This window comes from Miscanthus floridulus, chromosome 1, assembly GCF_019320115.1.
Source record: "Miscanthus floridulus cultivar M001 chromosome 1, ASM1932011v1, whole genome shotgun sequence".
Lineage (NCBI taxonomy): Eukaryota > Viridiplantae > Streptophyta > Magnoliopsida > Poales > Poaceae > Miscanthus > Miscanthus floridulus.
The window spans coordinates 9,974,135-9,998,738 of NC_089580.1; the positions used below are offsets into that span (position 1 = coordinate 9,974,135).

The 24,604-nt window shown below is 44.5% G+C and overlaps 1 long non-coding RNA gene and 1 pseudogene across 1 annotated transcript; one reads left to right on the plus strand and one right to left on the minus strand.

The window, feature by feature from the left end:
• Positions 1 to 5,412: 5,412 nt before the first annotated feature.
• LOC136472671 (uncharacterized) lies at positions 5,413 to 6,528 on the plus strand. The gene is made up of 3 exons (XR_010762399.1): positions 5,413 to 5,537; positions 5,635 to 5,833; positions 6,267 to 6,528. It is a non-coding gene; the product is annotated as an uncharacterized lncRNA (long non-coding RNA).
• A 735-nt stretch (positions 6,529 to 7,263) lies between these two features.
• Positions 7,264 to 24,604, minus strand: part of LOC136541181 (inositol hexakisphosphate and diphosphoinositol-pentakisphosphate kinase VIP2-like) — a 36,607-nt pseudogene continuing 19,266 nt past the window's right edge.

The following is a 24,604-nucleotide window of genomic DNA, read 5'->3' on the forward strand; positions in this document are numbered from 1 at the left end:
AGGCTTAGTTTCCTCTTTAACTGTCCAAACTGTACCTATTATTTATGCAGTGTACCTTTGCTTGTCTCATATTACTTTTCATGGTTTGTGTTAAGTGTTTGTGACAAAAATACACTAATAGTGTTCGGGCAGCCTGTTGGAAATCTTGCATCTAGAAATAATTTGGACTCATCTTGCATTGGTTGGTTGTTGAAAGGAATTTTAATACAAGGAGGTTGCATGCATAGTCAGTCGTCATTGTTCAATGATGGAATATAATTACGTTACCTTGTGTGCTATCGTACTATAACTATCTTGGTTGATAACATGCATGAACCTAAACTTATGCATCATATTCCTAATATTGATCCTAAACTTAGAAGGTGTCTCTTGCACCAAAGTACTCCTAAAATTAATTGTACTTTCTTTTTGTCATTCATCTTAATACCATTGTTTGAACTCTGTGATCAGCACTTCTTTTATGAGGAGGTCAGCTAGCACATAAACTCAGTACTGCCATACATGGTTGCTATTTACTACTTAATGAACAAATGGTATGCCATTTTTATCTTCCAGAAACAAATTTGTTACGATTATCCCTTTGAAACCTACTTCCGTTTTTCCTATACATGAAATTTTCCATGACATTGTGCTCCACGTCATTCATCTATAGCTTACCTGCTCAGTTACTGCTAATTGTTCCATTCATTGCTCTGCATAAGTCATTTACCTGCTTTTTTTTTGCCATGCTGTTTCTCTTTTTTATGCTCATCTCTTTATTTTTTTAACTGAACTGGCCATTTATTCACTTCCAGTATAATTTATGTTGCTGGTAGCAGTTGTCCTGTTACCCAGCCTATTGCACTTCCATGCTACTGAAGCACTTATGAATGCCTAGACAACCTAAAGTTCAGATACTTAGACTACGATGCTTTTTTGTACAATAATCCTACCTCTGTATAAATGAAATAGATAAGATGGTGAGCTCACCTACGTTACTTATACCAAAATTTAGTCAGTTTTGAGTGAACTATCATATGACTCAAAGACATAATATTTGGCCTCCAATGGTTGTCTAATGATCCAAGCAAGTTTGGTGATTCTGATCTCCAATTCAGGTGTGTAGCTAGGCAGCTTAGTGAGAAGCTACATGAGGTAGTACATTTAAGATGGATTGCTACAGTTACTTGATGTATATTTTTATTTACAGTTTCCACTCAATATTCTACTTTAGCTTTTCACCATGCAAGATTGTCCTTGAGGCTGCAGGTTGATGAACAAATGATGGTTTACACATTACTGAGGTCTCTACGAAGCTCTGCCAACTTTCTATATGCTCCAAGCCTCTTTGCTTATGATCTCGTGTTCTAACCATTTACCAATTTATGTCATGCGTTCCTCATTCACTATTAGAGGGCAGGTTGTAATTCCATAAATCAATTTCCATTTACCCAATTTAATCATTAGCGTTTCAGTTAAGAGATTTTCCAATATTTTTGTATCCTTGCCTTAGTCGTACAGAGCAATTGGTATGGCCTGACCACTCTGCTACTCATTTGCACACAGGTTCTGGCTGAACGGCCACCATCTTCTACTTGTTTGGGCCAGAAGAGTTCTATCGGTTTTAAATTTACGAATAGGTTAAAATGTAATGCAGACAAATCTTAATTTGGATATACATTCACATGCACAGCTGCACCAATGTGTCTGGTATGCTTACTGTCACCTGATACGTGAACTAATTTTCAGTGTCTCATGCGAAATAGATGTTGTTTTCAGGCTGTTTTCTTTGCGCATTATCATAAGGCTAATGCAGATTGGGCACTCTGGACATCAGGTATATCGTTTAGTGCTTCCTATGGTACCTTACATCCATTGTATTTTCATCTTTTCAGCAACAGATTCTTACTAGATCCTTCTTAGTTTGCTCCCAAGTTGCCTACTCCATTTTTATTTAACCTAAATCTTTTTAAGATTTTCTTGCTTCCATAACAGTAAGCTAGAAAGTTTTGCCTGGTTGCGCTGCAAAACCAGTGTTACCCTCGTCTTTCTTGATGGACAAAAAAATCTCTTTTGTTTATACAGTTACCATGACAGTAAGGCAGAAAGATTTGCCTCACAGTTTGTTGCTCCAATGTAGGTTCCGATGATCATGTTTATAAAATAGTTAAATTTGTTCTGATATTGAAAAAAAACATTATGTTTAGTTTCTATACTAGGTCACCTTTACATAATTATGGACCTACATTATACTTCTTGTACTGACATACTTAGTTTAATACTTGGAGTGCGATATAGCCACAAATGTACGTATGTTCTGAATTATGGCACGTCTGTAGTACAAACTTATGACACCTGGTTATGCAATCTATTTTAGTTTTACAGACCCATGGTTACATAGATAAACGAATAAGCAAACACTTCTTATAACACCAAATTTTTTTTTTAAACTGAAGGACCACGCGAAGCATAAAAACCTAATACAAAATATTATAGTTTGGTTTAGGCTACCTCTTCTGGTAGGCTTTATACTGTAAATGATGCTAATGTTTGGTCTTTCTGTCTTTTGATGTGTACAAAATGTCACCTCCAATTTTGGAATTTGGAGAGCTCTCTTAGTTTAGTTTTACTCAAATTTATGGGCAAGCCAAACGGGCCGAGATAATTGTATGAAGAACCTAAGTAACTTCTGATACAATTCGGGCCACCATGATGCTTTCAGAGTACAAAGAGGTGTATTTTAGACGTTTAATTGGCCAACGAATTTGCAGTGTGCATCTTGTATCTCTTGATGTATTCATACTTTTATGATTGCTGGTTTTAGGGGGTGGATCCAGCTTTTACTACTATAATAATTGAATTGACACCACTAAAATCATTAGTTCACCAAACATCAGATGCTTCGAAGTTATAACCCTCCTAAGTTGTTACAAGTTGGGACATCAATCACTTAATCAAAATTTATGATTTCCTTATATATCAGCTCAATGTGAGTTTTCAGCTTTTATGATACTGGGGTACATTTCATTCGCTTTGATACAGGTCCCAAGCTTGCTAGCAACACAATCAAATTAAGGCGCAGATTTTCTTGTAAGCCAAAAATCTTAGCATCTCCATGGCTCTGACCTCACAGCGCGAACCAATTACATTATATCCTATTGAACATGTAGCAAGATCTGGCATCTCCATGGCTTCCAATTTAGCTATAGGAGTAGGTTCACACCTAAAGCATCATGACAACTGGGAAACCAATTACATTAGATCATGTTGAACATGTAGTGTGATCTGGTGCTCTGAGGTGAATTGTATTCAGTCAACAAGAGTGAATTAGCACTAAACGATATGAATCTAGAATGACAATAAGCGCGTTCTAAAATTTTTTTTGTCCTTTGCCATCTTACTGTACCTGTATTGTACAATGAATTCCTGTTCAGTGTATAACTACCATCTAATCGTTTCCAGGATGAGCTGCGCACTTGCAGCTGAGAAGAGAGTAGGCAATGGATAAGTTTACCTATCCTTCACAGCTAATAATTCAGGTGACAAAAATCTAATTAATACTATTGTACATATACTTTATTTCTGTGAATTGGCCGTTTCCCACATTTATCACAGATATTGTTGCTCTTTCCATTGCCTAAGTTTTTTACATGTTCTTTAGATTTTTTTTCTCAGGAATAAGTACTTGACCTTGACCTGTGGAACAATATGTCATTTTTTGTCTGACAAGTGTTATGGTGAGTCAGTTCATCTTTCAGATGCATGTTATCGCAGTAGTACTTCATGCTCCTTTTTAATTAGTTGACACAAGTGGTTAATAATCAAGATTGCCAGATTAATACAGCACTTGGAAGGCAAGGCACAGATTGACTCATTTGTACAGAGCCTTATGCGCGGGGTAAGAGAACAAATGAAACTGATGTTGCTAACCCAAGGAAATAGCAGTTGGCAACAAACCTGACAAATTCAAAGAATTACATGAAGAATCAAGATCTTCATAGTTGGTCACAAAGATAGGAGATGTGAACGTTCTAATTTGTCGTCGGAATGGTTAGAAACAGCAGTTGACCACAAACCTCACAAATTGAAAGAACTACATGAAGAATCAAGATCTTCATAGTTGGTCACAAAGAAAGGAGATGCTTCATCTCTAACTATATACTTAGATTCAGGTATATATTTGCCTATTACTATTAGTTAACATCTCAAATGGTTTAAATGTATGACACCCATACTGTTTATCCATAGGCGCGCAAATGCGCGCCCTTTCGACTAGTATCATATATTGACGCGCCATCTCCTGTCGATTCTGGGGAGTGGAGGGGAGATCGATAGACATGACCTTGTGCTCCAAGAGCGTATCTTATGCATCATTATCACGCATTAGGTGTGAGAACAAGTATGCTATGCTTACTCGGTTACTCCGCGGAGTACTGCATCGCCAGGTGTTTTGTCTAAAATTAATTTGTGCAGTTAGGCTTGTACCACAATTTGTGAAAGAATAAAAGGTTGAAAACTGCAGTTTCTTCTAATCAGCAGGTGCATGTTTATCATGATGAAAAAGTGAGATCAGTAGGACTAGGATAGAGACCCGCGCATCAATCTTGCAGGCCAAATAGTACCATGGCATGATGAAGTGCTAGAGGCTTCTCTTCTCTGTGGCAGCAGCCAGGAAGGCAGGAAAGCAACTCCGCCTCAGCACTCAGCAGCGTTTGGTAGATGAAACTGTCTTGCATCTTTTCTCTTGTTGCTTCTTCTCACCCACAATATAAAAACCATAATAATCTAGCACTCCTACTTTTTTTTACAAAAAGAAAGGCAAGTGATTGTATTACCAGGAAATAGTAAATGATTCTTCCTTAGCCTTTTTTCCTAGACGATTGAACGAAGCATCAACATGGAGAGCGACACTTATTCGCGCAACGTAATTAGTTCTTCAACAATTTTCAATCAGTTTGGTCTAAATGACCTACTCCCTTCTTTTCATGCGCTTGGCTTATTTGACAATCTACTTTGCATTAATCATGAAGATTAATTCATCAATGAGAAAAATCTGGGATTTATCACTGTCTCCCGAATGGCAAACTTTTGACCCATGCAACTTTGCGTCATGTAAACATTTCGCGTGCATGTTTCAGTTACTCAGTAGCCTTTCTACTGTCGCTTGGCTTGTGACGAAATCCGCCCACGCGCGTTGCTCTCCAGAGCTCGCCTTTCAACCGAGGGAGAAAAAACGGAAATGCTGGCGTAAGGGCGTCCGATCGTGCGGACGCCTCCGTTGCCGTGGGCCGTGACAGGTACGAACGGCTCAACTATCACGGATGCCTTCTCCAATAGACTGTTTAATAAAAAGAAAAAAATGTTCTGTCATCTTCACTTACGGGTCTTCAGAAACGTCAATCCCCAATTCCCACTCACGGCTGGATTCCAATTCCGCGCTCCCGTGGCGCTCTTGACCGCGGCTGGCCGGCTGCCATCCTCCATCTCGACCTCACCTGAGCGCCGCCGGTCGTCTTCCTCCATCTCCACCGCAGTTCACCGATCATCGTGCGGCTTCGGTTCGTCACTCTCACCCGACCACTTCCATCCCTCTCCAACGGCACCTCGGGCCAGGAGCGGCGATTAATCGGCCTCAGCATCTCTTCCTCTCCACAGAGCTCGGTCCGCATCCAACCTCGGCGACGGTATCCAGTGATGCGGACGAGATCGGGCAGGGGCAGCGCCGCCCGCCTCTACGCTGGTGGTGCCGTTGCGCGCCTCAATTTGGTCTCCACCGAGCCAAGGGCACCCACAAAGCGCAGCCCGTGCTAGTGGTGCTCGCGTGCTGCCGCTCGGCGCCGGCTCCCACTTCGAGGTCGGAATCAACCAGTTGTGGCATCTCCTTTCCCTATGTTGCAAATGTATGTTTTAATTGTTTCAGATGTTATCACATGTATGTTGCAAGTGTTTCATATGGATGTTGCAAAAGTAGATCGGGATGCTGCATATGTTGCAAGTGTTTCAAAGGCATGTTGCAAGCGTTTGTTCAAAATATTTTATCTGTTTCCGACGTATATTGCAGGCGTTTTTATCTAGATGTCGCACATGTTTGACACATATGTTGAAGAGTATGTTCAAAATATTTTAGTTGTTTCAGTCTTATGTTGCCGTTTTCATGTTGCAAGTGTTTTATCTAAATGTTGCATATGTTTCACACATATGTTACAAGTGTATGTTCCAAATGTTCCATCGATTTCATACTTATGTTACATTTAAGTGTTTCATGTTGCAAGTGTTTCGTGTTTCAGAACTATGTTCAGAGAATCATGTGGCACGCTGGGGCAGCAGCAAGCGGACGCGCTCATCTACGCTGGACGTCTGGGCGCTAGTAAGTCCCCGAGAGAAAAAATCAGTCTCTTCGCATCATTTGGACCTTAATAAACTCGCACAAGGAAATATACGAAGAAGAAATAGGCATGGTAAAGTTTTTCATCAGCAATGTAGCTACATGTACCTGAATTTACTGTAATAAAACTTAGCCTTTCTCACACAAACTCGAGACGGGGAGAAATCGAGTCTACTAGTAGATATCGAAACATCACAGGTAAACAACCCTGCCAAGTATCCTTATCAAAAAAAAAAGAGAGAGAGAAAACAAAACCCTACCAGACATGTCATGTGCATAGTACACTTGCAGATCGAGTACTGACTTTCTAGCACATCGAGCACCTACTTTCTAGTTCCAGTAGCACACGACACCGTTTGGTAAACTTCTATCTTATATTCATGCAATCAACATGATAGCACAATTATGTCTCGCGGTCATGAAACAGAGCCATCTCAACTCCCTCCAGAACCGTGAGGCTCCTTCCAGAATCAATGCAAGATCAATCACTACCAAGAACCAGGTGATTTTCTATGGGTTCATTTACCATCCCATAATTCTCTGTTATTATATGCATATAAAACATTGGTTCAATAGTCACGTTGTACAGATTTGAAATGTTTAACTAAAATTATCTTCCCCAGCATCTGAATTCTGACACACTCGGCGGCATGAAAACTAACCCACACCGGTGGATCTAGGCTTTAGATGCAGCTATTGGGTATGTTAAGCAGGAGTCTTGGAAGCAATTAAATCTACTGGATCAATTTCACTATTTCCCTGAAATTTCCATATGAAACAATGCTCAACGACATACTAGTTCAATAAAAGCATAGTTGGGACTTGTAGATGTAGCCAGCTAAGGCAAAATTTTCCCCTTGATTCAGATTGTCAAAATTGGGCCGGTGTGCAAGAAGTGTTACAGAATAAGAAATAATTACATGAACTGATTCCAGGAATTGTAGCTTCCAGCTATTTTCCATTAGCCGCATTAGCGCTCTTGTGGAAAGGCCAGAGGCTAACCAACCTTTCAAGCACTCCTCCTGCCCCTTTAGAGAAGTAGCCCAAGGCTTGTGGAGGAGCAGCAGGGGGGAAGTCCTCTGGGGGCATGGCAAATGGTCGCACCATTTTCTCAAACTTGTCCATCGTCAGGCAGGACCCGACTTCCTGTAGTCTCTCGGGTCCCATTATGGGCAAGGTGTGCTCCTGAAGCAAGGAACTTTCACTAGGTTTTGTCCTGGACCCAACACACATTCAGTTAGTAAACTCAAGCGATTCAACTTGGGAGCAAGCTCAGCTGATTTTATGTCCAAACAATGTGAATACGAGGGGGCATCACCTCTAGGGGACTGAGATCGGCACCACGACTGAACATCATTTCAATCCTGAACCTCTTCTCATCTTCCAAAGGAACCTGCAAACATGAAAATTTGGTAAGTAGATTGATTGATACGATTGGGCAACTGATACTTGTAAACTGACTGTTTGGCATCAACTACTTTTCAACTGTAACCATGAAAAATAGATAACCTGCTCGTGATCGTGAAACAAATTCTTAATTATATGAATTACTCTTGGGTTTCTTACAAAACACTACCAGTGACAAGATACTGGTAAGATCAGATACCTAGGACTAGTGACAAGCTGAAAGCCTCCATAGTGACAGCCCCTCAAATGTATTTGGTACAAGGAGTTTGATTCACTAGTGAAAATAGGACACTTGAGTATAGAAGATAGCTTCCTCAAGAAAGGGAGTCCGATTCTAGTCTACTACAAAATGGACTTGAAGCTCAAAACCTTTCAAAATTACTCATATCGCATGAAATGGAAATATATACGACCACTATACCAGAAAGGTGAAGTATTGTTCAGAGACCAGATAAAGATGATGAAAAGATCCATACCTCTGTGTTTTCAAACATTCTAAGCACAATATTACTCATGTAATCAAGCTCCCTAGTTCTATGTAGACGGTCCAAAGCACTCTGGCAGACAAGGCTTTCCTCTCCTTGTAGACTTTCAGTCCAAATTGCAGTAACGAAGAACATTCATCAAGGAGTGTATATGAGATTCCTGGTGCAGAAAATGTACTGATGTCACTAATAATTCCAAAAGGGACCCCTACTGAATTCCCCCTCAAAATATAATTCCAAAAGGGTGATAACAACAAAGAAGTGCTCCAGCATACCGATGTGAAGTAAAGCCTTGTGCGGACATGACGCTCAGGTGTCCCTTACATTGGCATACCTGCACCAAAGTATTTTAGCAACATAAATTTTACATGTAAATTAGCAAATAAAAATTGAACTTCATAGAAATCAGAACAAGAACACACTTGGGATCTAGTCGGTATTTAGTTTCTCTATCATCTTCATCTTCTTGGTCCAATGACTTCTCGCTCGTAGAGCTAGATCTTCTTCCGTCCTCATTTCTAACTTGAATCTTTTGCTGGTGCTCTGCTTCTTTTGTTGGTAGGAATTGAGCTTCGTCTTCAATAAATTTTGGTTCGGCAACACTGATAGCTTCTTCACGAGTGTTGCGTAGATCGATTAGGATTTTTCCCAATAAACGGCGTGCTATCTAGTCAATATATTATATATTAAAAGGATATGAGCACGGTTAAGAGAGACACATTAAGAGAAACAGAAACAATGAGAAAACTTTTCAAATTGCCCCCCACAAGGTTAATTGATTAACAGAGATCATATGGCATTGCTTGTACCAGAGTTAATGATAGTTCTTGTACAATCTAGACAAATAAAAACACTTGTCATGGGTGAGTTTTTTTGGAAAACACCACACCAATCAAATCACCATGCTTAGTCAACTATGTGATGGAACAAAAAGTTATGATAGGGGGATATGAGAAATGACAAAAAAATTGAAGATCAAATAAGAATGATAATTAAACACTTCAGTACTTCACAACTTGTGCTTCTCCATATCTAAAGAGCATGATACCCCCTCCTTTCCCCAATCAGGATGCACCTTAATGGCAATTTCATTGCACTTTGGTGAGCCATTTTTACTCAAAGCTGGAAAAGAGCTATCAAGAAAACCAATTATATCGCTAACATGTAGTTTCATAGATAAATATATTCGAAACTCAAAAGACTGATTTCCATAAGTATCAAGAGCTCCAAGTGACCATGTAATAATTGACTGAACATGAGTCACATGATAGTATACAACAACAACATAGTCTTTCAGTCCCAAGCAAGTTGGGTAGGCTAGAGTTGAAACCCACCAAGAGCCCCAAGTCACGGTTCAGGCACTTCAATAGCTGCTTTCCAAGTACTCCTATTCAACATAGATCTCTAGGTATATCCCAAGCTTTCAAATATATTTTTATTGCCTTCCCCCATGTCAATTTTGGTCTTCCTCTACCTCTCCTCATATTATTAGAGTCATAAAATTGCTTATGACATATAAACTATGAACAAACCTTTGAGCCGATTTTCAGTTTTTGCTTTGGGTTGATCCCATACTCATTTGGAATAACACCATCAGCAAGTATCTACAAGAATATCAGTGGGTCAGGTAACAAATAATTAAAGAAACACTACAAAGAAACGTCCAAGAGAACATGGAATGTATAACACATTAGCTTGAATTTGTTTCTCATCTAACAGCACTCTTATGTTAATTGTTTTATTTAACATTGAACACAACGAAATTTAGGAATATAACTCACTTTTGTGGCACATATGAGTCTGTAGGAAAAATGAATATATCACCAAAACTTCAATGTTATATCTACTCAGTCATTTGTACCAAGACAATATGGCTTTGTACTGAAGTTCCATACCATTACATGTTCATCAACTGGCGCCTCTTTTAAAGTGCATGATTAGACAACATAACGTTGCGATGATTAAGGGAAGACAGCTACTTGGGTGTTACTTCACAATTACAGATGCTATTAGCTTTTTTTCTGATCAGAGATGCTATTAGCTCTAATGTATAATCAAGAAGCAGCTTATAGAAGAACACAAATGTAGGTTGCTTACTTGAGCAACTTTGAATAGCTCTTCCAAACCCTTAAGATCGAGATGAGCATTATGCAAAAGGTCATACCTGCAATTTACTCCATTAGTTTAGGAGTTATATGCCAATGGAATTGTATTACAATAATTATGGAAATGTTCATAATTTTTTTAAGAAAGACATTATATCAAAAAAGATGAATGGTAACACATCATATTTTACATTATTCAGATTTGTACACGTATTTTCTATGTTTTTTAATTTAATTTTTAATAGTTTAATGGTGTATTACACATTTAGACACCCACTCAAAAGAGATCCAACAAGAATGGACACAATGGAAAACAATTAGTATTTTCCACATTTCTAAACCATGCACTGTTTGAAGATCACTCACTTGCAGGAATCATATACATCTGGGATCTGTGTAATGTCAAAACGGCTGCATTATGAAACAAAGCACCATGAGTGACTTGAACAAAAGAAAAAAAGGGCGTACCCAGTGCAAGAGAACTCCCTGCTCCTGTGCAGGGGTTCTGGGGAAGGGTGTCAGTGGCAAGCCTTACCCCCGCCTGTGCAATGCGAGGAGACCGCGACTCGAACCCGGGACCTTCCGGTCACAGGCGGTAAGACTCTACCGCTTGCACCTAGGCCCGCCCTTCACTGACTTGAACAAAAGAAGTAGAATAAAAAACACTATATTGATTTCTAAACATCCAGAGGTTAAACACTTTACTCCTTTCTTTCATTGTATAAATCCCTCTCAAGTTTTCTCCATCTGGCAAACATCAAGAGGAAGCTTTCACTACCACAAGGCAACCCGGCAGCAATACGAGCCACATCAATAGTTGTCTTCCCAAGAGCTTTTGCTTGGTCATATTTTGAAAATGTGCTCGTCAATGCAAGTCTTTCATCTTCACCTTCAGCAAGTAGCTTGACTTGTGAAGTCACTTCTTTCGTCAACTTGACCTGGTTACAGTGTAACAAGGGAAAAAAGAACCATATAGTCATTATCCATGAGTAGAACATTATGCAGCTACAAAATAAGTATCAAATATTAAAATTGTCCCTGCACTTGTTTTGATTTGAGATATAGCTAAATGCCCAATAAGATTATTCACATGGATAAACTGTTGACAGAACTTTCAGCATGCCACTATCATGACAAATGTAGCCATTCAAACAAGAGAGAGGAAATGTGAAATTTCATCAGAATACAACCAAATCAACAATTAGATGATCGGCACAGGTACCAGCTTTTGCTAATTCTGTAGGAAATGTGCAAGTATGTGGATCTCTCTTATATAAAAGTACTTTACCATCTTAGGCAGGAGTTGGGAAGCATTTGCAGGCAATCCTGCACCATCAACCATCCACGGAAATTCCACTTGGCCCTTCTGTGTTCTTTGCTTTCGCACTTGAAATAATAATCTCATGCAATCTGGCCTGAAAGATTAGTTCATTTAACCTCTGGTAAGAATTGATGATGAAAAACATTAAATATGATACATCATACATGCACTGTTTCAAAAAAACGGCCGCATAGGTACCACCCTCCAGTCTAGCTCCTATTAGGCACCCTACCAAACAGTGTGTTCTCACCTGGACCGAATCTCCAGTTCTCCACCTAGGGGTTAGACAGATATATGGACTGTAATAATCCCACCACCCAACAAGAGCCTAGTGATTTTTAAATTATGGATACATGAGACAAGCAAAGGGAGCGTGGGACGACCTTAACACTAAGTAAAACTTAGGATGTTTCCTAACAAATTTTAATAAGAAACTGACTTTCCAATAAGAATTCCAGAGTCTGAAATAGTTCTGAAAAGTTCTGAGGGGTGATAGAGTTCAGGAATAGGTAGCAGCTAGATTCAGCATGTATGGGTATGATTCAATCTGATCTTGTGACCATGGTGTCATAGTGGATTTATACAAGCTACATACCTAGTATACATTGTCATCTCAAGGGAAAATTCAAAACTATATCAACGAACATTTATGCGATTTTTCTTTATTCAAAAATCTAGATTTTTGTTTACATCCTATAAACTTTTTAACAAAACATGGAAAGGTATAGCATGCTTATGAAATTATAAAAGCAAACCTTAGCTTCATCCATCTCGGTGCTTGCATCTTCCAGTCCATCTAGCATAGATGAGTCTTTACTTACTAGAGATACCTGAAGACAGTATAAAGTGAGAGTGTTTTTTTTAAAAAAAATGGTAGACTGCCCTTCCAAATACTTGCTCTTCTATATCATAAGCAACCAACCAGTATGGGAGTCAACTGCCCTTCCAAATCAAGAAGGCCTTTTGCAAATGCTGCTGCAGACATCTGAAAAGTACACCATGAACATGTGAATTAGGAATATCAGTTGATTGCCAAGAAATTATTGCAGTTAGACATATGCATGAGCCTGCAGAATCATAGATTCAGCAGTGGGTGGGTTGGGTTGGGGGGGAGGGGGGGTCTCCAGTCTTTTTCAAATATAAGGGATGTTATTTTACTGATAGTCTCTTTTGCCCTCATTTATGTTCCCTTCTTCCTTCCGCATTGAGCAAACCTTAACAAAACTTTCTCAGTGCATTACAAGACATTACCACAGGGATATCATGGTAATTTCAAGATCATTGCTTTCATTAATTACCATGCGGGACAACTTGAAGGGTTGTATTTTTCCATTAGTTGTACAACTCCAGTGATATAAGCACACAAAAGAATATTGTGTATTTTACCCGGTACAGCCTATATGGGATGACTTTCCTAAAAAGAATCATTGCTGTGCTTTCTGTGACAAAAAGTAGTCATTCCTAAGACCACATGCAATTTCTGATGAAACCTAGTGTTCCAAATTTGCCAAAGTAGGTAACCTAGTGTTCCAAATTTGCCAAAGTAGGTTAAGTATAATTTTATGAAAGTGACAAAGTGTGTATATGTATGTAGCATAATGTACAACAGTAATACATTTCATGGTACTTTGGCCATTCATGTGGGAAAAGAACAAAGATTAAAACTAGCTAGAAGTGTAGTGCGATAGCCAAGCCACCAAGGTTCCAAGGAAAACATATCCATAGGGGCTATAAATTGGGGAGAAGCGTACATGTGACTAAACATACCTGTACACGACCTTCGTCTGAGCTGTATATTTTTAAATCATGTCTGTAAGTGCTATGCAGACGAAGCAAACCAGTTCCTTCACCTATATTTGATTGACATACCAGATAGTCAGGAGAAAACATCTTCAAGTACAGGGCATATACTTCAATATAAAAAATACAGATTGTCAAATGTGCAGGAAACGAATCAAGTTTCTTATGGAGAACACAATTTAGTGAATTATTAAAGATAATTTGAATTGAAGTGAAATTCACAAGCATCGCACTTATCATCCTTGAGTTCAAGCAACACTGGAAGGGGAACAGACTTCTAATAGATGCGAAATTGGGGAAAAATGAGAGATTCTAAAAGCAGTTTACATACACTAAGGTCCCTAAATATCAAATCCCTGGACTTAAGCATTAGGTGATAGAGGTTTTCAAAAGGCTGTAAAGATCTAAAGTGAAAATGGAATTATCATGTTTCTTCTGTCAGCTTTGGGCCATAATGAGACGTGTGTAATCTCCAATGACTAAAATATGCCACATCCATCACTTATATATGCCCATGGCAAGTATATCTAAACCTCTTGCCACATTGACAAAATACACAATTAACACAAGTACAAGGACCCTAAGTGACACCACGTTTAAGATGAGTAACCCAACAGGGCACTTTTCAAGTTTAAGGGGGGTGGGACCCAAGTAGCTCCAAAGTCAAAGTTTCTCTGGAGCACAAGTTTCTCTTGAGAAAGCATTAAGGCAAGCCATCCAACATAGAGATAAGATAAGCACAAGATTGTAGTAAAATAAATAATCTCATTAAAATTCTGCTGTTTTACTTCTTTCACAAGATGATAGGCAGCAAGAATGTGAACAACCTGGATATATGTTATTTCTGAAAAACCTTCCCAACTCCTCTGCCTGAATGAAAACATATAAAAAGAATCATTACAGTAGATATATGTTTATTACAAATGTAACTGCATAAATTTTGTTTCGTCGCAGCCAAATTCAGAAAGTTGTCCACTGCACATAAGATATTTCGAAAATAACAGAAAATGACAATTGATGAACAGTCTAATTCAGTAAAACCTGGATATATGCACTGTTAATACATTCAAAATTATCCCCTTGATTCAATGGATTGCACAGGTGTTGACAGCAACAAACGCAAGAAACAAAATGCAAGTGGCATGATGTAAGTGCCAGTTGTTATCTGGATCACTATGGTACAGTATACTACAACGTTTGCCTGCACATCTGGTATCTACAAAACAAGAAATTACTGATTGGTAACTGGTATGGCATGGAAAGAAGGAAAAATCTATCATGGTTAATAGGCTAGGCACTGCTGGCTAGCCTCCCTCCCCCAGGCCACCACAAGGAATTACTGATTGGTACAGCATGAAAAGACTGGGAAAAAAAACTATCATTTAGGCACTATTATCACTACTGGCTAGCCTCCCTCCCCTACGCCACCATGGACAAGTGTCTCTGGCCTCACCACAGCCCCTGACCAACAACCCTCGGATCTGGCACAGACAACCCCCTTCAACAGTTGACATCCTCCAACTCAGAGATGTACTGTGACATAGAATCTACCAAAGTTGTTGGCATCCATTTCCATATGAACGGTCTAGTGTTCTACAAGGTGATGCTGAATAGCATATGCTAACCATGTGTAAGGTACTGAAAAGAAACATTGTAAAGGAACATATGATAAGGGCAAATAGGTCCCCTGGCATCTTGTTCTTCTATTATTTATAACTGTCTACTTCAACATTGAACATCAAAATTTATTTTAATTTGATCATAGAAATGAAGAGTCCCAACAAATACTCAACATTTTTAAATTTGAAAATATGAAAAATTTAAGTAAAAAAATTGTGAGAAAAAACCTGTTTTCTCCCAGCATGAGTGAGCACACCACCATATTTCAGAATCATCAGGGCTTCAACCGGTCGTTCCTCTTCACCATCACCATTACGCTTTGGAACTTTTATCCATTTCAATGGCTTTAGCTGCACTTTCCTATAAATGCCAGAGAAATGTCCACCCTAATATGAGAAGAGTAGCATAAGTTATTAAATGTAAGAAGACAGGTATAAGCTTTTCAAAGCACATAAACCAGTATTCAAGACAGGGTATAAACACAAGCAGTTGTATTTTCCACTAAGACTGTTCTGGTGCGAGATCCAGGTATCAAAAATTCCAAATGCAAGATAATTTATGGCTGCTTTCTTCCATTTATGGCAGCAAAATGATAGGTGAAAAATTGGCAAGATTGTTATAGCTCCAAGATAATTTTATGGCTGCTTTCTTCCATTTATGGCAGCAAAATGATAGGTGAAAAATTGGCAAGATTGTTATAGCTCCAAGATAACTCTTCTTAACTTCTGTATCCATGTCATACCCAACATAGCTCTAACCAGTCCCCGAAAGTTGTACGGAGAAGCAGAAAGAAAGGACAAAATTATTAAATCCTGCTTTCAATTTGTAAATTAAAAGCTTAAAATATAATTAGTAAATAGCATTGATGCTGTTGGAGTATGAGAGTATGAGTATATTAGGCCCATGAGGCCCATGTATGACTAATATATATTGCTACCCTTCTAGGGTTAGCCTAAGGAATGGATTCTCACAACTCTAGCATGGTATCAGACTAGGTTTTCTTCTCCCCAACCAGCCGCCAGGCGCCGCCGGCCGGCCTCTTGCCGCCGCCATGGCTGGCCGCCCTCCCCCTCCCTCCCCCACCTACTTCCAGGCCTTCCCCTCCCTTCCCTACCCCTCCTCCTGGGCCCAGCGCGCGGCGCGCGGCCCGCCGCGCCGCCCCGCCGCCGCCGGCGGCCTCCTTGCCGCGGGCGCGGATGGCCCGGCCGGCTGCTGCTGCTGCGGGCGCAGGCGCGGGTGGCCCGGCCGCTGCCCCGGGCGCGGGCGCGGGCGCAGGGGGTCCGCCGCGCGGGCGGGGGCGGGCAGCCTGGCCGCTGGCCTCCGCCGCGCTGCTGCAGGGGCGGGCGCGAGCGCAGGCAGCCCGCCGCTGCCGCTGCCGCTGCGGGCGCGGGGGAGAACCTGGAGCCTTTCTTCTTCCCCGCTCCTCCTCTGCCGCCCCCTGCCCCTCTCCAGACGGCAGGGGCCAACTCCGCTCTCGCCGCCGCCTCGTGGCTGCTCGGGCTGCTGCTGCGGACAGCCAGGCCCGGGTGCGGGCGGCCGCCCTCGCTTGGGAGCGCGAGCGCGACGCGGCTGATGCCCTGGCCCGCCAGATCGCTGAGGCGGAGCAGCTCCTCATCCTCCCTACCTCCTACGACACCGCGGCCACCTCCTCAGGCTCGACGGGTCACCGCGCGTCTCACACCGCGGTCATCTGGCACGACCCGGCCGACCCGCACGTGGCTTAGTTCCACTACCAGGCCGGGGGTGTCCAGAACATCCGACTCCTCGTCCCGGTCATCCTCGAGCCTGAGTCGCCCTCTTACGCCCGCTGGAGGGACCTGGTCATCCTCACCCTCCGCCGCTACGCCCTCGACGACCACGTCCTAGTCGACGCCTCGGTCGCGGCCCAGAACCCATCGTGGCTGCGCCTTGACAGCGTCGTCCTCTCCTGGATCCTCGGGACAATCTCCTTGGACCTCCACGACCTCGTCCGCAACTCTGCTGACGCTCGCCGGGCCTGGCTTGCGCTCGAGGGCCAGTTTCTGGGCAATGCAGAAGCCCGGGCCCTGCGTCTCGATGCGAGCTTCCGCACCTTCGTTCAGGGTGACCTCTCCGTTGGCGAGTTCTGCCGGCGCATGAAGAGCATGGCGGACTCCCTCGGCGACCTTGGCTGGCCCGTGGAGGACCGCATTCTGGTCCTCAACGTCCTCCGCGGGCTCAGTGACCGCTACGCCCACCTCCGGACGTGGATCACCCGGCAGAGGCCCTTTCCCTCCTTCCTGCAGGTCCGTGACGACCATGTCATGGAGGAGCTCACTCAGGGCGTCCAGCCAGGGTCCACCTCCGCGCCAGGGTCCTCGTCTTCCTCGACTGCCCTGGCCGCTACTCCTCCGGCGCGTTCGTTCGCTCCACCGCCGTCGTCGCTTCTTGGTTCTCCTCCCCCCGGGCCGAGCGGGGGTGGGGGGGCCGTGGCGGCCGCCGTCGCCGCGGAGGGGGACGTGGGGGCCGCGGGAGCCACCAGTCGCCCGCGACTCCACGGGGTGCACCCTGGCCCTCTTTCCACAACCCGTGGTCCTTCCCGGCTCCAGGCGGAGAGCCTCGCCCACCAGCGGCCTTGCTCACTGGAGCTCCTCCGGGGCTTCACTTCCCGTCTGCGTGGGCTCCACCTCCCGGCGCATCTTCGTGGATGACACCTCCCGACACCTCGCCCGGGCCTGTCGGTTGGAACCCGGCGGCCTTGGCCAGATCCTTCAGCACCATGGCCCTGACACCGCCTGCCGGTCCCGACTGGATCGCCGACTCGGGTGCCACTTACCACACTACTCCAGACCCTGGTATACTCTCCTCTATTTACCCTCCTTCTTCCTCTCATCCTTCGTCCATCATGGTCGCGAATGGTTCGTGTCTTCCAGTTACGTCCGTGGGTGCCGCCGGCACTCATGGTTCCTTTCGTCTTCCTGACATTCTTGTTGCGCCCTCTATGGTTCACAACCTTCTTTCTATTCGTCGTTTTACAGCTGACAATTCCTGTTCTGTTGAATTTGACTCTTCTGGTCTTACTGTAAAGGATTTGGCTTCCCGGCGTCCTCTTCTCCGATGTGACAGCACGGGACCCCTTTACACCCTTCGGTTTCCGGCGTCTGCTTTCTCTTCGTCGCCGTCTACTTTGTCAGCTGCCTTCGCCGCCACTCCTTCCTCCACCACTTGGCACCGTCGCCTCGGCCATCCTGGACGTGATGCTCTGACGCAGCTTAGTCGCAGTTCCGACATTGGTTGTACTCGGGCTCACGATGAGCACTTGTGTCATGCGTGCCAGCTGGGCCGTCATGTTCGTCTCCCTTTTTGTTCTTCTTCACATACTACGCATGTGTTTGATCTTGTACACTGCGACCTATGGACATCTCCTGTCATCAGCATTTCTGGGTATAAATACTATCTTGTGGTGGTTGACGATTTCTCGCATTATTCGTGGACTTTCCCTTTGCGTGCAAAGTCGGATACCTTCACCACTCTTCTCCACTTTTTCGCCTGGGTGTCTACTCAGTTCGGCCTTACCATCAAGGCCGTCCAGTGTGACAATGGCCGTGAGTTCGATAACGGCACCTCCCGCGCCTTCTTCCTCTCTCAAGGTGTCCAGCTGCGCATGTCTTGCCCGTATACCTCCTCCCAGAACGGCAAGGCCGAGCGCATGATTCGCACCACGAACGACACCATGCGCACCCTTCTGCTCCAGGCGTCGCTTCCTGCTCGCTTCTGGGCAGAGAGTCTGCACACCTCCACCTATCTCCTTAACCGCCTACCTTCCGCTGCCTGCCCGGCTCCCACACCACACCACGCTCTCTTCGGTACCCCTCCTCGGTATGACCACCTTCGTGTCTTCGGGTGTGCATGTTACCCTAACACCACTGCCACCGCTCCCCACAAGCTGGCTCCCCGTTCAGCTCTGTGTGTCTTCCTTGGGTACTCCCCGGATCACAAGGGGTACCGGTGCTTTGACCTCACCTCCCGTCGGGTCCTCATCTCTCGCCATGTGGTGTTTGATGAGTCTGTCTTCCCCTTCTCCACCACCACCACATCACCTCCCACCCCCGATCCTGACACCTTCTCTCTGTTTCCCACTGACACGGTGGTCCAGCCACTTTTACCGCTGTCTCCTGCAGGTACTGGTTCCCCGTGCCCCTCGCCGGGCCCGTGCCCCCGCTCGCCGCCCAACAGTGACGCCCCTGGCCCTGCGCCCTGCACGGGTCCGGAGGCGTCGCCCTCCGGAGCTACCCCTGCCCCTACGTCCGCCGCGGGTCCGGGGACGCCGCCTGTCGCACCTCCTGCGCGTTTCGCCCAGCCGGTGCACGTCTACCAGCGCCGTGTGCAGGCGACACCGCTGCCTCCGGCACCACCGGGGGCCCCCTCTCCACTGGTGACGCCTACACCACCGGTGGCCCCTTCTCCGCCGGCGACCCCTACACCGCCGCCGCCGCCTCAAGCTGCCCGTGTCGTGTCGCCGGTGTACCACCCGCCACTCCTTCACCGACACCCGCGGCATGTTCACCCTATGGTGACGCAACACGCGGCTGGTACCCTGCGGCCCCGGGCTCTCGCGACGATGCTCGACGACCCGCAGATCTCTCCTGTACCCTCTTCCGTTCGCGACGCCTTGTCGGACCCTCATTGGCGCCGCGCGATGGAAGAGGAGTACGCGGCTCTCCTCGTCAACCAGACATGGGATCTGGTGCCCCGTCCACCCGGATCCAACGTCGTCACTGGCAAGTGGATCTGGACACACAAGCGGCGGGCTGATGGTACCCTTGAGAGGTACAAGGCTCGCTGGGTTCTCCGGGGTTTCACTCAGCGCCCTGGAGTCGATTATGATGAGACTTTCAGTCCCGTGGTGAAGCCGGCCACCGTACGCACAGTGCTCTCTCTGGCTCTCAGTCGCTCTTGGCCCGTGCATCAGCTGGACGTCAAGAATGCTTTTCTCCACGGGACTCTCACCGAGACAGTCTACTGCAGCCAGCCAGCGGGGTTTGTTGACTCTTCTCGTCCGGACATGGTCTGCCGGCTCAACAAGTCTCTCTACGGCCTCAAGCAGGCCCCCCCGGGCGTGGTACTCTCGGTTTGCTGCTTTCCTGCTGACCCTGGGGTTTGTGGAGGCCAAGTCAGATACGTCCCTGTTTATCTATCATCATGGAGCTGAGACTGCCTATCTGCTGCTCTACGTTGATGATATTGTCCTCACAGCCTCCAGTCCGTCCTTACTCAGCCGTGTCATCGCCTCTCTTCAGCAGGAGTTTGCTATGAAGGATCTTGGTGTGCTCCACCACTTCCTCGGGGTCACTGTTGAGCCTCGCCCCACCGGCCTTCTCCTTCACCAGCGGCAGTACACTCTTGATATCCTGGAGCGTGCTGGGATGACTAACTGCAAGCCCTGCTCTACTCCAGTTGACACACAGGGCAAGCTGTCAGAGGCCGTGGGAACCACCGTGGCAGACCCCACTGCTTACCGGAGTCTTGCAGGTGCCCTTCAGTACCTCACCTTCACCAGGCCAGACATCACCTATGCAGTGCAGCAGATATGCCTTCACATGCATGATCCCCGAGAGCCTCACCTCACTGCGCTCAAGCGCCTCCTCCGCTACCTCCGCGGCACTGTCGACTACGGCTTACTCCTTCAGCGGTCTTCCTCCACCGAGCTCGTCGTCTACACTGACGCCGACTGGGCCGGGTGTCCGGACACTCGGCGCTCTACCTCCGGCTACGCTGTCTTTCTGGGTGGCAACCTAGTGTCCTGGTCGTCCAAGCGCCAGCCGGTGGTCTCCCGATCCAGTGCCGAGGCGGAGTACCGAGCTGTCGCTAGCGGCGTGGCTGAGGCCTCCTGGCTCCGACAGCTCCTTGCCGAGCTCCACAGCCCTCTCTCCCGGAGCACGCTGGTCTACTGCGACAACGTCAGTGCGGTGTACCTCTCCACCAACCCCGTGCAGCACCAACGGACCAAGCATGTGGAGATCTACCTACACTTTGTCCGTGATCGGGTTGCCATCGGCGATGTTCGGGTCCTCCACGTCCCGACCACCTCCCAGTTTGCCGACATCTTCACCAAGGGCCTCCCGTCATCGACCTTCACCGAGTTTCGCTCCAGCCTCAACATCATTGGTGGCTAGTTGCGTCTGTGGGGGGGCTCGTGTGTGTGCTTCTTTTCATGTCCAGTCTGTAACTCCGCTGCGCCGGTAGTTCAGACTGCGGGGGGGTGTTGGAGTATGAGAGTATGAGTATATTAGGCCCATGAGGCCCATGTATGACTAATATATATTGCTACCCTTCTATGGTTAGCCTAAGGAATGGATTCTCACAACTCTAGCAGATGCCTGCCAGTCTGTATTCGTGGAAGGCCCAACAGAGTAACAGGCCGCAAGGCCCATCTAAGTTGTCAACACCAACACCCTAGGAAAACACGCAGAAGGGGAGCCCCTGCCTTATCCATCTGCCTCCAACACAGAAGACGCCCCACACTAAGAACAGACCGCCAGGCATGATCTGCTGGCACTGGTCGTTGCCTTCCACACCTGAAACGTGGAATCTCACCCCTGCTCATCCATGCAGGAATCACGATACCTCACCGACCTCACCCCAACTGCCCAACGCCATGATGCTATTCGTTTTCTGTATCTGGGATCTCTTTTTTGTTCTCAGATGTTATGGTTCTGCCTAGATTTGTTGCACTTGCAATCCAAGAAACAAAGCTCACTGATGTTTTGCTTCCAGCTCAAATTGATACGTTCTTTGATCTCTCAACTTTGGTGGAACCTTTCTTGGGTGGATACCGGAGCGAGATGGACCAGATTGCGACTGAATGGACAGAACAGGCCTAGCCGGTACAGGATGAAACCTCTTTTGTGCAAGTTTAGGTGACAGGACAAGGTATACCGCCCGTTCCAGCCTGTACCGGAACGGAATTAATAACACTGCTATGGATTGTTGACCATTAAATTTCAAATATAAACTCAATCACAACAGCAAGAAAAAGGGAAAGTAACTGGTGGAAGTATTATCTTATGTGTCCCTCTTTTGCTTCTATTTCAACTTAATGAAAAAAATTGTCGATGCACACCAAAAAAATGACTACCCTTCAGCAAGTTTAGACCACTGTTCGTGGATGATTATTAGATGTCAAACTGAAATAGTTTGCATGGTTGCATCTAGCTTGCACTCTGCACTAGACACATGAATACAAACCATCTAGTGAAAAGGTATTCAACATGTACGTAACAAATGTTATGGATATGTAGATCTGGATAATTATAAATTACCTCCTCTAGTACTGCTTTGACTTGGCGAAGTTTCTCAATATGCTCAATATCATCAGCATCACTATCACTCTCCCGACCAGACCTAAATATACATGACATTAATCACTTTACCAAATTTAACTCAAAAGAACAGTTGAAGAATCAGAAGATCAAATCAAACTAACAATTTGAACAATGCAGCATTCCGGTAATAGAACATGCAGGTACAGAAGATAAGAATAAAGTTGGGGAAGCAAATTTCATAAAGTTATCATGCAATCTAAATACTAGGGCTAAAATATTTATCCTAGCATATACAGTACCTAGTTGGTGGTACAAGTTGTCTTGTAGCATCCAGCAAGTCTTGTAACTGTACAGCACTTTTTAGTTTTGTCTGCAAGAGCCCAAAACTGTAATTCAATTTAAGCACCATAGGTTAAGTAGGACTCAAGATTCAGAAAAGAGGGTACCTCAACTCTTGGTTTTCCACCATTGTACTTCAACATCAAATTCAGGAGCTTTTCTTCTGTCACTTTCAATTTCACCTTCTGCTTTGGTGTCCGATCGCCACTAAACAGATGTAAGATGTCAACGTATAGAAGTAACAAGTATCTTATAGAATCAAAGGAATAATAGTATACTTACTGGCGTATCACAACAATTACACAGCGCAGTTCTTCTGACTGCCCAAATGTACCAATAATTCCGCTTCCCTGTCGTGTAAGACCTTCAGTGGGCTGAACAGGTTCAGATTTCCAAGGAAGAGTTGGAGGGATGGTTGACGAAAGATGAGGAGCTTTTGCATCAAGAAATATTTTTCTCAAGATGCAAGCAGCATCATCATAATACCTGGATGACAAGTTTGTTCAACCATTTCAGCACTTATTGAATCGAACTGACATGTTTCCCAATTAAAAACTGAGCTTTCAGAAAATTACTTATATGAGTTCTTCACAAAGCTCCATCCATTAACGTCACAGACATATGATCTCCCATCACATCTTAAGAGATCAAAACCGCAAACCTATGAGAAGCAAGACCATAGATCAGACATTTTAGGAAAAACTAAGAAATAATATGATAATGTGATAGTTATTAGAAAGAATCGAAGTATATTTCAATAGTTTGGATGTATCCAATGCATATAGATTTTTCTCTCGAACGACGCAGGAGAGCTGCTTGTCATTTCATTAAGAAGAGAATAAAAACAACAGAGGAGAGGTAGAGCCTGCTCCCCCAAGCAACCAATTACAGGACTCTTGGCGCCACACACTATGCAAAACAGACGACCACTGCCCAAATAACGCCTAAACAGCTATAGGCAGCAACCTACTAAGAAGCTGTTGCAGAGCCTTAGCTCCAGCCCAACATCACAACAAACACTCTTCAGAAACTACAGCTAAAACCCTTTGAACACAAGGACTAGCACACTCAAAGACACAAGCATTCCTAGCATATAGATATCGGAACTATATATTATTCGCTGTTCTCCATCTACACAACAAGCAACAACATGAGGTCCATCCAGCTCAACTGCAGATTAAAGCCTCCACATGCTACTAGAGAATTTGACCAAATTGAAAATAAAATGTAAACCTAGATATTTCAACAAAGCGACCATTTAGCTGTCAATTTTTTTCTAGAAAACAGCAGAAGAGTGCCAAACCAAACAATAGACAGCATGGGCGAACCAAATTTGGTTTGTTAATGATGGGCCCACATTACCATATAGAAAGGCATGGGAGGATTGCATTAACAAATTTTGGTAAGCAATATTGCCTCCCATACTTAGCCAAAAAGTTGACAAAAATCTTGCCAAATCATGGGATATGCCACAATTTGGCACCAATCCAAATGGTAACCAAATCACATAAGCATCATGAAAAATCGGTGTGGATGGACTTTGGTTCTCAGCCAAACAACCCATTAATTCCAAAATTTGATGCTTGCACTGTTTTTTTAGGCGAAATACAATAGGATAGGCCCCCGCTGCACTCTATTAAGGAGAGAGAGAGAGAGAGAGAGAGAGAGAGAGAGAGAGAGAGAGAGAGAAGTTACAGAAAAGGAAAGGCCAAAACAGAATGAGCGAACAGTGGGGAAAGTAGCATGCAACAGGCAGACAAGAGCGAGGAAAAAACGCATGCAAGCTAATTGATTCCTGCATTGTTGAATCATGATTTCCTGTTGGCTAATTGTCGGTACGAAAAGTGACCAACAAGTAAATATTTGTAGTTTTGCCGTGC